The 13,960-nt window shown below is 39.7% G+C and overlaps 1 protein-coding gene across 1 annotated transcript in view; it reads left to right on the top strand.

Moving 5' to 3' along the window:
• The window catches only part of GPR135 (G protein-coupled receptor 135), a 74,903-nt gene that overhangs the window by 56,796 nt on the left and 4,147 nt on the right, over window positions 1-13,960 (top strand).

Raw genomic sequence — 13,960 nt, 5'->3', positions numbered from 1 at the left:
AGCTTTGGCTGTACCTAAATATGACGTGGGGCATATACAAAAAACATATGCATTGTTTATCAAAACTCAGATTTAGCTAGTTGTCTTGTATTTTGTCTGACAACTCTATTACAACTAGGGTTTTAATGTAGTTTGGGTTAAATTTTGACCCAATAATTTTTTTTTGGAGCATTTCCTACCTCCGAGTAATTGTGATATTTTTGTTTAAACTTTTGTTATTAAATTGTAGTGTGTATGTGTGAGTTTTGGGAATGCAATCATGGGCCAGTGGTTCTGAACTGGGACTGATTTGGGACAATGTCTGGAGACATTTTTGATTGTGACAACTTGGTGGTACTGGAATCTTATGGATAGAAGCAAGGTACGCTGCTAAATGAACATCCTACAATAAGCAGGCAGCCCTACAACAAAGAATTATTTGGCCCAAAATCTAATAGATGCAGCTGAGAAAACATTTCATAAACTTTTCAGAAGAGGGGTTTATCTATTCAAATATATCTTTGTTTAAAATATATCTAGTAAATCAACTTCATGAACTACATTACATATCTTCTCTCTATTTTTTTTTACATTTTTGATTTATGAAAAAATAGAATGATTTATTAAAGTCATTCAGTCAATTTAACAAACATTTATTGAGAACCTCCAATGTATCAGACCTCATTCTAGTAGCTGAGGCTATTCAGAGAACAAAACAGACACACATTTCTGCCTTCTTGGAGCTTATATTTCAATGAGTGGGATAGGGATCAAGAGACATAATAAACAACTGATATGCAAACTGTATGATGATAAGAGTCATGAACAAAAGTACAGCAGAGAATAGGGATGGGTGCTGGAATGGGCATGGGTTGTAATTGTAAATTGGATGGTGGAGAAGTCATTACTGAAAAGGGTACATTAGAACAAAGTCCTGAAGGAAATGATAGAGAGAGTGATGTGGTATCTAAGGGAAGAATGTTTCAGGCAAAGAAAACAGAAGTGCAAAGACTGTTGTGGGATGCAAGAAGTCAGTGCTGCTAGAGCAAAGGGAGAAGAAGGAAAGTAGTGGAGAAGAAGTCAGAGAGATAATGGTGTCTAGTTGGCACCAGATGATTTCAGGTCCAGGAGATCACTGAGGACTGTGACATTTACTCCTGAGTGAGATAGGAAGCTCTGGAGAGTTTGAGCAGGGTGATATGATTTTATATAAGTTTGGAAGTATCACATTGGATGTTGTATTGAGAACAGACATGGAAAGGGGGCAAAGGCTGAAGCAGGGAAACCAGGTAGGAGACCATTGTGATAACCTAGGAGAGAGACAATGATACTTTGACCAACGTGGTCAAAGTGGAAATGGTGAGAACCGACTGAATTCTGGATATCCTTTGCAGATATTTCTGTCTTTGAAGGTAGAGCCAGCAATATTTGCTATAGAAGTGGATATGAGTTGTGTGAAAAAGGAAAAAGTCAGTAATGACTTCAAGGTTTTTGACCAAAGGATCTAGAAAGATGGAGTTGCTCTCATCTGAGATATGGAAGACCAAAGTAGGAATGGATTTAATATAGAAGGTCAGTTCCGTTTTAGACATGTTGAATTTGAGACATCTGCTAGATATCCAAGAGGAGATATTGAGTAGAAAGCTAGACACATAAAATCTGGAATTCTGGGCTAGATATATAAATTTGTGGGTTATGAGTATATATATATATCTGAGATTTAAAGCCTCATATGTACAATTTTTTCCTTTTTTAATTTAATTTTATTTTTTGTGAAAATATATACAGCAAAGGATACATTGTTTCAACAAATTCTACATATACAATTCAGCGACATTGCTTACTTTCTTCAAGTCATGATATGCACAATTTTTAATTCCACCAATATAAAATCTTTACGTTTAAAATCTTTGAACCTCTATTTTTCAAAATAAAAATGAAAGTATGTTCTCTAACTATGCCCTCTGGAAGACTAGGATTAACAGCTTAGTTTTATTTGATTTAAAAAATGCTAATTGTAAGATGGATTCCCATTTTCAGCCATTCATTCATATATCTATTTTTCCCTTTCTTAACATTTTTACCTACTCATTTTTTTTCCTAAGCATTCTTTAGAGCTAATTTGTACTTTCTATACCTATTGAATTTAATTCTGTTTGGATTTTTAACTTTCGCACAGCTTTTCCTTCTTTTTATCAGTTCCTTTTATTTCTTGATACCTTTCACCCGACCTTATTTTCATTCATCCTGCTACCTTAAATTTCTTTTAATTTTATAGAGCCCGTATTTTCCTGAACTTTGGAGAGAACACAAAATAGAAGATTTGCAAAATTTATTTTTATTTCCTGTGATAGATCTTCTTAAAGGATGTTTCCCTTTGTATTTCAGTTATGATGCTCCCGGTAGTTTATGGTACACAAAATATAGATCCTAACACCATATTGGAAACTCTGTGGCATAGTGATTAAGATCTATGGCTACTAACCAAAAGGTTGGTGGCTCACATCCACCAGGTGCTCCTTGGAAACCCTATGCAGCAGTACTACCCTGTACTATATGGTTGTTATGAGTCAGAATCAACTCAAAGGCAACGGGTTTGGTTTTTTGGTTAACACTATATTAAATGAGAGTGGTTAAAGTGCTCAGCTGCTAGTCAAAAGGTCAGTGGTTTGAACCCACCAGCTGCTCTGTGGGAGAAAGATGTGGCAGTCTGCTTCCCTAAAGATTTACAGCCTTGGAAACCCTATGGGGCAGCTCTACCCTGTCCTGTAGGGTCACTATGAGTTGGAATTGACTCGATGGCAATGGGTTTGGTTTGGGTTAACACCATACTAAGAAAATAATACACCATGGCAAAGAGAAGTTTATGACAGGCCTGCAAAGATTGTTCAGTTTTAGGAAATTTATTAATATAATTCACTTTATTAAAAGGTCTACAGGAAACAGCCCTATGATTATCTCCATAAATGCTGAAAAAGCCTTTGAAAAATTCACCACTCATTCCTAACACAAACTCTTGTGAAAATAGTTGTGGATGACTATTTCCTCAACACAGCACTATATATGCTTCGATCCTAAATCTTACACATAATGGGGAAAACCTGGAGGCATTCCCATTAAGGTCCAAAACAAGGCAAGATGTTAGCTATCTCTACTATTATTGAACATTGTTAAATAGCATTTAGACTAGAAAAAAAATATATAAAACATGAGAATAAAAGTAGATTAAATTATTTCTATTTGCATATGACGTGATAGTATACCTAGAAAACCCAAGAGCGAGGGACAGCAAACTACGACCTGCAGGCCAAATTCAGTCTGCTGCTTGTTTTCGTAAGTGAAGTTTTATTGGAACACAGCCAAGCCCAATCGTGTCTATATTGTCCATGGCTATTCTTGTGCCACAGCAGCAGAGATGAATAGCTATGACAGAGACTGTATGGTCCCCGAAACCTAAAATATTTACTACATGACCTTTTACAGAAAAACTTCGCCAACCCTGGCCCTAGAAGATGGATGATACAATTAACTCAAATAATAAATGAATTTAGCAAGACAGCAGAATATAAAATTAACACACAAAAATTACATTCATATACACAAATAATGACCAGCTAGAGTTACAGCAAATGAGACAAACTCATTTATAATATCACCAACAAAGATAACTTAGGAAGGAATAAAGTTAACAAGGAATGTTCAAATCTGCATCAAAGAAAACTATATAACACTCCTGAAAGGGAGAAAAGACCTGAAAAATGCTAAGACACTTTTTGTTGTTGGTGAGGATGTCTGGACACCAAGTTATAAGTTAACTTATAAACCTAATGAGATCCCAATAAAAATTCCATTGAGCCTTTTTATGGACTTAGACAAGTTGATCCTAAGGTCCATATGGAAAAGTAAATGTACAAAAATATCTAGGGAAACACTGAAAAGCAAAAGCTCATCAGTTATTAAAACATACTATAAAGCCTCTGTAACTACAACAACATGGTACTGGCACATAAATAGATCAATGGAATAAAACAGAAAACCGTGAAATAGATCCTACTACATATAAAAGTCTAGTATGTTATAAAGAGGGTATCTCACATCACTGGGATAAAAATAATCTTTTTAATAAACTGGATTGGGACTGCTGGATAACCCCTTGCCACCAGGTCGATGCCGACTCACAGTGATCCTGTAGGACAGAGTAGAACTCTCCCACAGGGTTTCCAAGGAGCACTGGTGAATCTGAACTGCTGACCTTTTGGTTAGTAGCCAAGCTCTTAACCAGGGCACCAGACTACTAGATAGTTGGAAAACAAACATTAGACCCATTTCACACACCTTACATAGACGTAAGCTCCATGTGGATTACAGATCTAAATGTAAAAAAATAAAACTATAATTATACAAAAACAAGAAGCAAACATGGGTGAATTCATTTTTAACATTGGTGTAGGGAAAGGCTTTCTAAGTACATCTGAAAATTCAGAAGTGATTTGAAAAAAAAAAAGATTGATTCATTTAACTACACAAAAGTATCAACATTTTGCAAGGGAGAAAACACCCCAAGCAAAATCACACACCCAAAAAAAGGGCTAATAGAAAAATACAATTAAAAAACTTTATGGTAAAAATGGGTAACAAACATGTAGAGTTAATTCAAAAAAGTTGTAAAAATGTTCCTTAAACATATGAAAAGACATTCAGTTCCCTCATAAGAAGAGAAATACAAATGAAAACTACACTGAGATATATCTCACCCATCAGACTGACAAACATTCAGAAGCTTGGCAAGGTGATGATGAAGTAGACTCGCATTGCTAGTGGGAACGCAAAACAGCACAACTCCTATGAGGGGAATGTGGCAATATTTAAGAAAACAACTTATGTGTCTGCTCTTTGATCCAGCAATCTCACTTCAAGGAATTTATGATGGAACTATACCTCCAACAATATAAAATACACACACACAAAGCTATTCATTGCAGTGTTATATGTAATTGGAAAATGTTGGTGATTGGTTGAATAAAATATGATACCTACACACAATGGAGTACTATGCAGCTATAAAAAAGGATGAGGATGGAGATGTCTATGAATTGTTACAGGATGATTACCAACAGATATTATTAAATGCAAAAGGCATGCTGCAAAAAAATCCATTGTGTGTCACCTTTTGTGCAAAAAAAGAGAAGGTGAAGTAAGTAAACATACACATATCTGCTTATCATTAAAAAAGAAACGGAGGAAAGATACACCAGAAAATGTTGATGTTGGATTCCTACAAGGCAGGGTGCTGGTGAGAGGAAGGGCTGGAAGGAACACTGGAGGGAGTGCCACTTCTTGGAGTATACCTTTTGTATAGTTTTCACTTTGAAAGTATGTGCATAACCTACATATTAAAAAAATTAAATTAAATCAGTAAGAATGAGAAGAAGATAAAACTTAAACCTGAAAGAAAAGAAAATCAAAACAAATGAACCTAAGTGTATTTGAAATAATTACCATAACCACACTGAAGGGAAGAAAAAGAAAGAATCCAAGTAACTTATAAGCACAATTTTCCATTATATACTCAGCCTGGAGCAGAGTGAAGGGTGGAGAGGGGAGAAAGATAGGATGAAACACAAGCAAATTCTGAACTCTTTTTAGCAGGTTTGTTTGTTGTTGAGCCGTATGAGAACCAATTTTAAAACGCTCTTAGATTTAATATGGAAGCCCTGGTGGCGTAGTGGTTAAGAGCTACAGCTGCTAACCAAAAGTCAGCAGTTCAAATCCCACCAGGCGCTCCTTGGAAACCCTGTGGACAGTTCTACTTTGTCCTACAGGGTCACTATGAGTTGGAATTGGCTCGATGGCAATGGGTTTGGTTTTTAGATTAATATAAAATTCAGCTATTGAGTAAATATGTTGATGAGGTTGGGAGTTAGGGTTCTCACTGTGGAAGAAGGAACATACAAGTATGGAATGGGGGAAGGCAAGGAAGAACCTGTGTATGGATTAGAATTTGAGGTATTTTAGTGTCTTTTTTTTTTTTTAGTGTCTTAGTTGCTTAGTGCTGCTGTAACAGAAATATCACCAGTGGGTGGCTTTAACAAATTTATTTTCTCACAGTTTAGGAGGCTAGAAGTCCGAATTCAAGGCACCAGCTTTAGGGAAAAGCTCTCTCTCTGTTAGCTCTGGAGAAAAAATCCATGTCTTACCTTCTCCAGCCAGTCATCCTTGGAGTATCTGGGTTTACTATCATCTTTAGATAGTGTGGGTCTTCTACCTGTGTCTGTCTTTTGTGCCTAATCTGCTCTTTTACATCTCAAAAGTGATTGGTTTAAGACACACCCTACACTGATATGACCTCACCAACATAAAAAAGAAAATCCTATTCCCAAATAGGATTACATCTGCAGGTATAGGATTTAGGATCTATAACATATATATCTGAGGGACACAATTCAATCCATAACAATTGGTGTGAACAATGATTTCTGAAATAAGCGTATGCCTGGCGTGTGTGTGTGTGTGTGTGTGTAAAAACAAACCTGTTGCCGTCGAGTCAATTCGACTCATAGCAACCCCATAGGACAGAGTGCAACTATTCAAATCCCCCAGGTACTCCTTGGAAACTCTATGGGACAGTTCTACTCTGTCCTATAGGGTCACTATGAGCTGAAATTGACTCAACAGCAATGGTTTTTGATATATATATGAGCACATGTATATACACACAGACACACATATGTGTGTAGGTATACTTGTGTGTATTTTTATGTATATGTGGGAAAAAATCAAGAAGCAAAGTTAACCTTGGTCTTTAACACCATTTTCCACTAAAAGACATCAGAATTCCTTGGAGAAATGGCTGACTCTAAGACTGTAGCAGCATAAGCAAGGTAAACCTGGAAACTTTTGTTGTGCCAGAAAGTTAGGAATTGCTTTTCTTTTTTAAAAAATGTTTCCTGTTCCAGAAGGGCCTTGGTTATGTCAAGTTCAGAGGGAGGAGCCTTGGAGCTCCTAGCACCCCCTCTGAATCCTAGTTTTCTCCTCTACCTATGTAAATCTAATTAAATTATGCATTTGTGACAGCTGGGTTTTTAACACAATCACATTAATGGTGATAGGAGCCCTTGTGGCACAGTGGTTAAGAGCCACAACTTCTAACCAAAAGGTGGGTAGTTCGAATCCACTAGCCGCTCCTCGCAAACCCCATGGGGCAATTCTACTTTGTCCTATAAAATTGTCCTATAGGGTCGCAATAAGTCAGAACCCACTCAACGACACCTAACAACCACGAAAACGATAATAAATGGCAACCTTGAAAGGTAACATGGTAAACTCTTCCTTCTACCTCTTCTTCTTCTACTCTTCCCTTCTACCCTTCAGCTTTAGGAGTTTGGAAATTCTCAGGCATCAGTTCTGCTAGAACAGAGACAGGACACAGTGTAATTGAGCTATTTTTGGCCAATCTGAAAAGCTTGGTTCGTTCCCCATCATTATTTATCAAAGGCAGGATCAGGTCTCAGCAAGTGTGTCTGCGGAGGAATTGCCTTTTTTTTTTTTTTTAAATGGGGGCATATTATAAGGACACAGGGTCAGCTTGACAGGGCCCTGCCCCGACCCCCGGTCAAATTTAGAACAATTTGAGCACCAAAATAATTAAGTACAGTAATGAATTATAAACTATTTTTTTTAAAAAAAAGGAATCTGTAAGTCCGTACTGATTATAAATAGATAATTAGTGGGGAGGTAGGAGGGCTCTTGCTTAGCGTAGAATGCTGAGTACTAACTGGAGGGAATGTTGGAGCTGAACAATCGTTTGTAACCATCATATTCAAATTGATTCAGACAAAAACCATCAAAGGAAGTAAATCTAGGGGGGAATCTTGATGAAGAGCAAACTGCTTATTGATTTCAAGGAAGAACAGAACCCTATAGTTATACAGTAAAGAGATTGGGCAATGCCCTGACTGAGTGGTCAAAATTTTCATCACCTGTGAGGTACAGAAGAATGTTGCTTGCCTCCAGATGTGACACCCTGAGAAAGACACACCATCACCTCTGCAGTATTCCAGCCAGGAATTTAATCTAATAAAATGAAACCTCAGTCAAAAATGAAGAGAAGAATGTTATAGTTTAAAAAAAGGGGACGGGATGGGTAAGGGAGGCTTGGGTTCTAGTTCATGGTCCACTTCCACCCTTAAAGCCAGCAATTGCTTCACTTGGATCTCGGGTTTCACCATCACATTCCTTCCTCTGATTCTGACTCTCCTGCCTCCTTCTAATAATGATCCTTGTGATTACCTTTGGCTCACCCAGACAATCCAGGCTAATCGGCCCAGCTCAAGATTCTTAGCTTAATCACATCAGCAAAGTCCCCTTTTCCATGTAAGATAACGTATTCACACATTCTGAGGATTAGGACATGGACATCTTTGGGGGGCTATTAATCTGCCTATCACAGGACTATTCTTCAAAAACGTCAACGCCATAAGAGACAAAGAAAGGCTAAGGAGTATAAGAGGCCAAAGAGACATAACAACTAAATGTAATATCTGACCTTGGACTAGATCCTCTTCTGAAGGGGGGAAATGCTATAAAGGACGTTCATTATTATATCAGCTGATACAGTTGGAATATCGATGGTTTGTTATAGTATTGCATCGATATAAATTTAAGAAGTTGAGAAACGTACTGAAGTTTTATAACAGCATACTCCTATTCTTAGGAAATGCACACGGGAATATTTAGGAATTAAGGGCCATGACGTATGTAAATTATTCTCAAATGGTTCAGAAAAAAAAATCATGTGTACGGATACACACACACACAGAGGAAGAGAGCAAATGATAAAGCAAATGGGGCGAGATAGTAATAACAAGTGAATCTGAAAAAAAGGTACAGCGTATTCTTTACATATTTATTTTTTTCAAATTTTTGTAAGTTTGAAGGTATTTCCAGATAAAAAGTTAAAAATATCATCTATCCAGCTTGCCACTTAGTGCAGAATCCCTGACACCATCCCTGATATGATGGGTAGTCTAGAGGTTTGATTACCTGTAAAGATGGGGGCATCAGGACTTTCTGAGGCAGCCTGTTCAATTGTGGCTTAGTTATAGAGTTTGAAAGTTCTCTAATGGTTAAGAAATTAAATCAGTTTATTGGTGACTTTTACCCATTGGTTGTAGCCCTGCCTTCTGGTGAAATACAGAATAAATCTTCTTATTCTGTAGTACAGTTGCCTTATCTCCTGAATGATTGGTTTTCCAGGCTCAAGGTCTTCTCGTCAGTGGATGCTTGTAAAGCAGTGTTTATACCTTCTCACCAGTTAAACACCGCCTCCAGGATGAACTTTCATCAGCCAGCATTGTTCTTATAATGCACTGTCTGTAAGAATATGACACTTCATTGTGCTCCCTCCAGTGCAGAGCGGTGGGCCCTTACATTTAGCTGGATTTGTTCCTTCCTCCTTTTCAATCACACTCTTCCTAGGTCACCACAAAGGCCTCTGAAGGGAAAGCCATGTTAATAAAATGCATTGATTTAATGACTAGATCATTACATGCGCGGTCTTTCTGTGGCCCAGATGGGGCCCTGAGGATCAGTGTTACCATGGTTACCCGGTAAAACAAAAGGAAACCCTGGAATGAGTCTTTACCGCTAACATGTACTGTGCTCTAAGCAATTGCCCTTCCACCTTTCCCCTTCCCAAACAGCCAGGCCAAGAGGCCTGGTTTCTTGGCTGGGGCTGATAAACACTGCAATCAGGACAGTTTGTTTAATTCTAGTTCATAAGTTGGCTGTGTTGGATTCCCATCGCCCAGGGGCTGGGAGCCTGGGAGGCAGGGCTGCAGCATTCTGCAATGGGAAGTTTTATAACCATTCTGCCCAGCTTCCATAAAAGGAAGCAAAGCCATTTGGGAGACTGGCCTGGGGTCACGTCTTGTGTTTGCTGGCAGTAGAGACAACCTTGGAACTTGGAGTCTTTAGGTTCTAATGGGCTGCTTAGGAATTGGCACAAGGGAACAGAATAGGCAAATGACAAGTTGGCAGTGGTCTCCTGTGGGATTTGTGGGGTCACTTTGCACATTCTAGTGAGGGAAAACCCACTGCCGTCGAGTCGATTCCGACTCATAGCGACCCTATAGGACAGAGTAGAACTGTCCCATAAAGTTTCCAAGGAGCGCCTGGCGGATTCGAACTGCCGACCTTTTGGAAAGTTTACGCCACTTGCCCTAGAGCCACCCTCTCTCCAGATCATGTGGCAGAGGTTCCTTTCTCCATTATACAAGTCCTTTACCCGAGACCTGGGTGAGACAGGGTCTGAATAACTCCACTCCCAGCTGTGTCCTAGCAGACATTAGAAGGCCACTCTGTTAGTGTGAACTCACCAGCCATAAAAATGTCAGGTCACTAAGCAGCCGCTGCTTTTCAGGGTCAAATATATCACATTTAAGACAGCAGGAGGAGACTGTTGTTTGCAAAAGGTACTTTAAGAGAATTGCTAATAATGAGGTCTCTCACATGGTGGCTTAACTAATGAAGCTGGTTCAGACTGAAGAAGGAGAGGCTCTTTCTGGGAAACTTCTACTAACAGTTAACTTGCAGAAATTTGTCTTGAAATCCTAAAGGCTTGTAATGTGAACTACTTAAGGAGCGTCCAGCTCTCTAGTGACCAGTTCTTCATTTATTGCTGCCCTCTGGTTTCTAAAGCAAAGAATTAAGGAATGGAGAGCAAAGCTGTGTTAGTCTAAGAGTTAATCAGGAGGTTTCTGAGGCTTGTCTGAAGTCCTGGGGTGTGGGGTCTGAATGGGAGTCCAAGGAAGTAGTATGAGAAGTTGCCCCTTTGGGCTGATTTTTGGAGATAACACCCAGATGTGAATAAACTAACCAGTTGCTGTTGATTCCATGTGTGTCAGAGTAGAATTGTGCCACGTAGGGCTTTCAATGACTGGTTTTTCAGAAGTAGATCGCCAGGCTTTTCTCCTGAGGCACTTATGGATGGACTTGAACCTGTACCCTTTTGGTTAATAGCCAAGTGCATTAAACCAAGGAGGTAAAAAGGGCATGAGAAGCTACCAAAGAAAGTTTAGATGAAAGGAGTATGTGTAAGGTAGTTGTGTGCTGTCAAGTAGATTTCTACTCATAGGGACCCATGTGACAGAGTAGAACTGCCCCTGAGGGTTCCCTAGGCTGTAATCTTTACAGTAGATCGCCAGGTCTTTTCTCCTGTGGAGCCACTAGGTGGGTTTGGGCCGCTGACCTTTCGGTTAGCAGCTGAGTGCTTAACCAATGCACCACCAGGGCTCCTTTTGTGCAGGGTAGTAAAAAAAAGTAGGAGGGGTGACTAAATCTGATTTAGGAGGGAAGCTTCTCTCCATGCATACAGGAACTTCCTTCTGAGCAGCTGGTAGAGGCACTTCTTTCTCTCCCCTGTGACTGTCTTTCTGAATCATTGCTTGGTGTCACAATCACCTCTTCTCTGGACACCTTCTCTTGCCCCAGGACTCAATGTGGTCCTCCAAACTTGATTAGATTTAGGAAAGTTTTTCTACAATGGGAGCAGGCAGGGGTGGGGGCACAGGGACAGGGATGGAGGTGAGGACACAAACCAAGAGATGCTCACATATGGTATGAAGGGTTGAAAATGTCTTTGCCAGAGAAATATCACCACATCATTTGGGTATAAAGGAAAAGGGAGGATGATAGCAAAGATCAGTGTTACAGAGCCCTGTCTCCTTTGTTCCTTCTCCCCAGCGAGAGAAACCATGGGCAGAGAAGCAGAGAAAACAAACACTTTATTCAAATGAATACGGGAAATCATACCCAAAGATACTGCTTAAGAATCTTTCTTTTCCATGAAAAACAAAAACATATCCAAGGTTTAATAAAAACAAGGGTCTCCTTTGTCTGAAAACCCTGGTGTGCGATTCTGTGCTGGTGTTGTTTGTTTGATACCATAGAAACACAGTTTATTGGACTAGACAAAAGCATATCAGGGGACAGACCAAAGGGCAGGCCTGATGTTTCCCCAAAGAGCTGGCTGAAAAATAATTCTGATTGGTCTCTGCTGTGGAAAACATTAAAATCCCTATAATCACCAAACTCCTTGCTCCAGGTGTTCCAAACTTTCTCCAAGATAATGAATTCAGGATTTAAGTCATCTCTTAGTTATGAATTCAATAGATTTCTAGATGACTACAGTTGATGCCATGAACTCCTGGGTGGTGCAAAGGTTAATGCACTCAGCTGCTAACTGAAAGGTCCACCCAGAGGCACTTTGGAGAAAAGGCCTGAAAAATAAGCTATCAAAAACCCTGTGGTGCACAGTTCTACTTTGACGCACATGGGGTCGTCATGAGTTGGAATCAGCTTAATGGCAACTGGATTTTAGAGTTCATGTTGATAGGGGTTAACAGGGACATAGAGACTTAAGACAATGTATGGACCACAGAGAAAATGAGCATGTGACTCAATATGAGCTTGGGCTAGAAAACACCGTGAGGCAGACAGCCCTAGAATCTTGACTAGTAGCCGGTAAAATCTCTCCATGCACAGTCCAATGATTCTTAAAACTCGTTTGTGGAAGCGAATAGCATCAAATAGCTGTTAAACCTTCGGCGTTCTTAATTTAGGTTTTCCACTTGATAGGAAACAATTAAAAAAAGTCTCACACGGAGGTTTGGGGACTATGGTTTCAGGGGACACCTAAGTCAACTGGCATAATAAAATCTATTAAGAAAACATTCTGCATCCCACTTTGGAGAGTGGCGTCTGGGGTCTTAAATGCTAACAAGCGGCCATCTAAGATGCATCAATTGGTCTCAACCCACCTGGATCAAAGGAAAATGAAGGACACCAAGGACACAAGCCCAAGAGACAGAAAGGGCCACAAAAACCAGAGACTACATCAGCCTGAGACCAGAAGACCTAGACGGTGCCTGGCTACAACCGATGACTGCCCTGACAGCAAACATAACAGAGAACCCCTGAGGGAGCAGGAGAGCAGTGGGATGCAGACCCCAAATTCTCATAAAAAGACCAGTTAATGGTCTGAGACTAGAAAGACCCTGGTGGTCATGGTCCGCAGACCTTCTGTTGGCCCAGGACAGGAACCATTCCCAAAGCCAACTCTTCAGACAGGGATTGGACTAGACGATGGGTTGGAGAGGGATGCTGGTGAGGAGTGAGCCTCTTGGATCCGGTGGACACTTGAGACTATGTTGGTATCTCCTCCCTGGAGGGGAGATGAGAAGGTAGAGGGGGTTAGAAGCTGGCGAAATGGACACGAAAAGAGAGAGCGGAGGGAGGGAGCGGGCTGTCTCATTAGGGGAAGAGCAATTGGGAGTATGTAGCAAGGTGCATATATGTAAGTTTTTGTGTGAGAGGCTGACTTGATTTGTAAACTTTCACTTAAAGCACAATTTAAAAAAAAAAGCCTCACAGAAAGCTCTCCTTTCCAGAATTCAGCCTTTTGAGTAATAGTTTACAAACGATTTTAGTAGAGATCACCCTTTTTGCCTCGAGTTTATACACATTAGATAACAGAAAGGTGTAAAGTCCTCAAGGGCTCTCGTAGCTTCACTTCTATGACAAAAGCACAACTCCCATGATGATTTCTTGGAGAAAATTGAAGACACAGAAGTATGAGTTGAAAGTTTCATGTCTTCCCACTTCTGTCAATACTTCAAGCACAACCAAGGGTATAGGTCGTTCTGTGAACAGTTCTACACTCAAATGTACAAATAGGCAATGCCACATTCAGTTTGTAGGATGGAATATAAAATTTATCTAAAACAAAGAAGGGTCTCTCCTACCTGAATGGTAGGTTCAGAAAACAATGTGGCCTTTGAATCACACATAGTATCCCCGATAACTAAATGGAAAGCAAGATGGCCAGCAGTTACAAGTCCTGCCCAGTTATAAAGAACATTCTACCATGAGTCTTTTCCAAAGCTCAGGAAGATTATCATATGGAGTGCTTGGATGCTCATTC

Source organism: Loxodonta africana, chromosome 10 (genome assembly GCF_030014295.1).
Source record: "Loxodonta africana isolate mLoxAfr1 chromosome 10, mLoxAfr1.hap2, whole genome shotgun sequence".
Classification (NCBI taxonomy): Eukaryota; Metazoa; Chordata; class Mammalia; order Proboscidea; family Elephantidae; genus Loxodonta; species Loxodonta africana.
The sequence above is the reverse complement of the archived record's forward strand: the minus strand, read 5'-3'. Positions and strand labels throughout refer to the sequence as shown.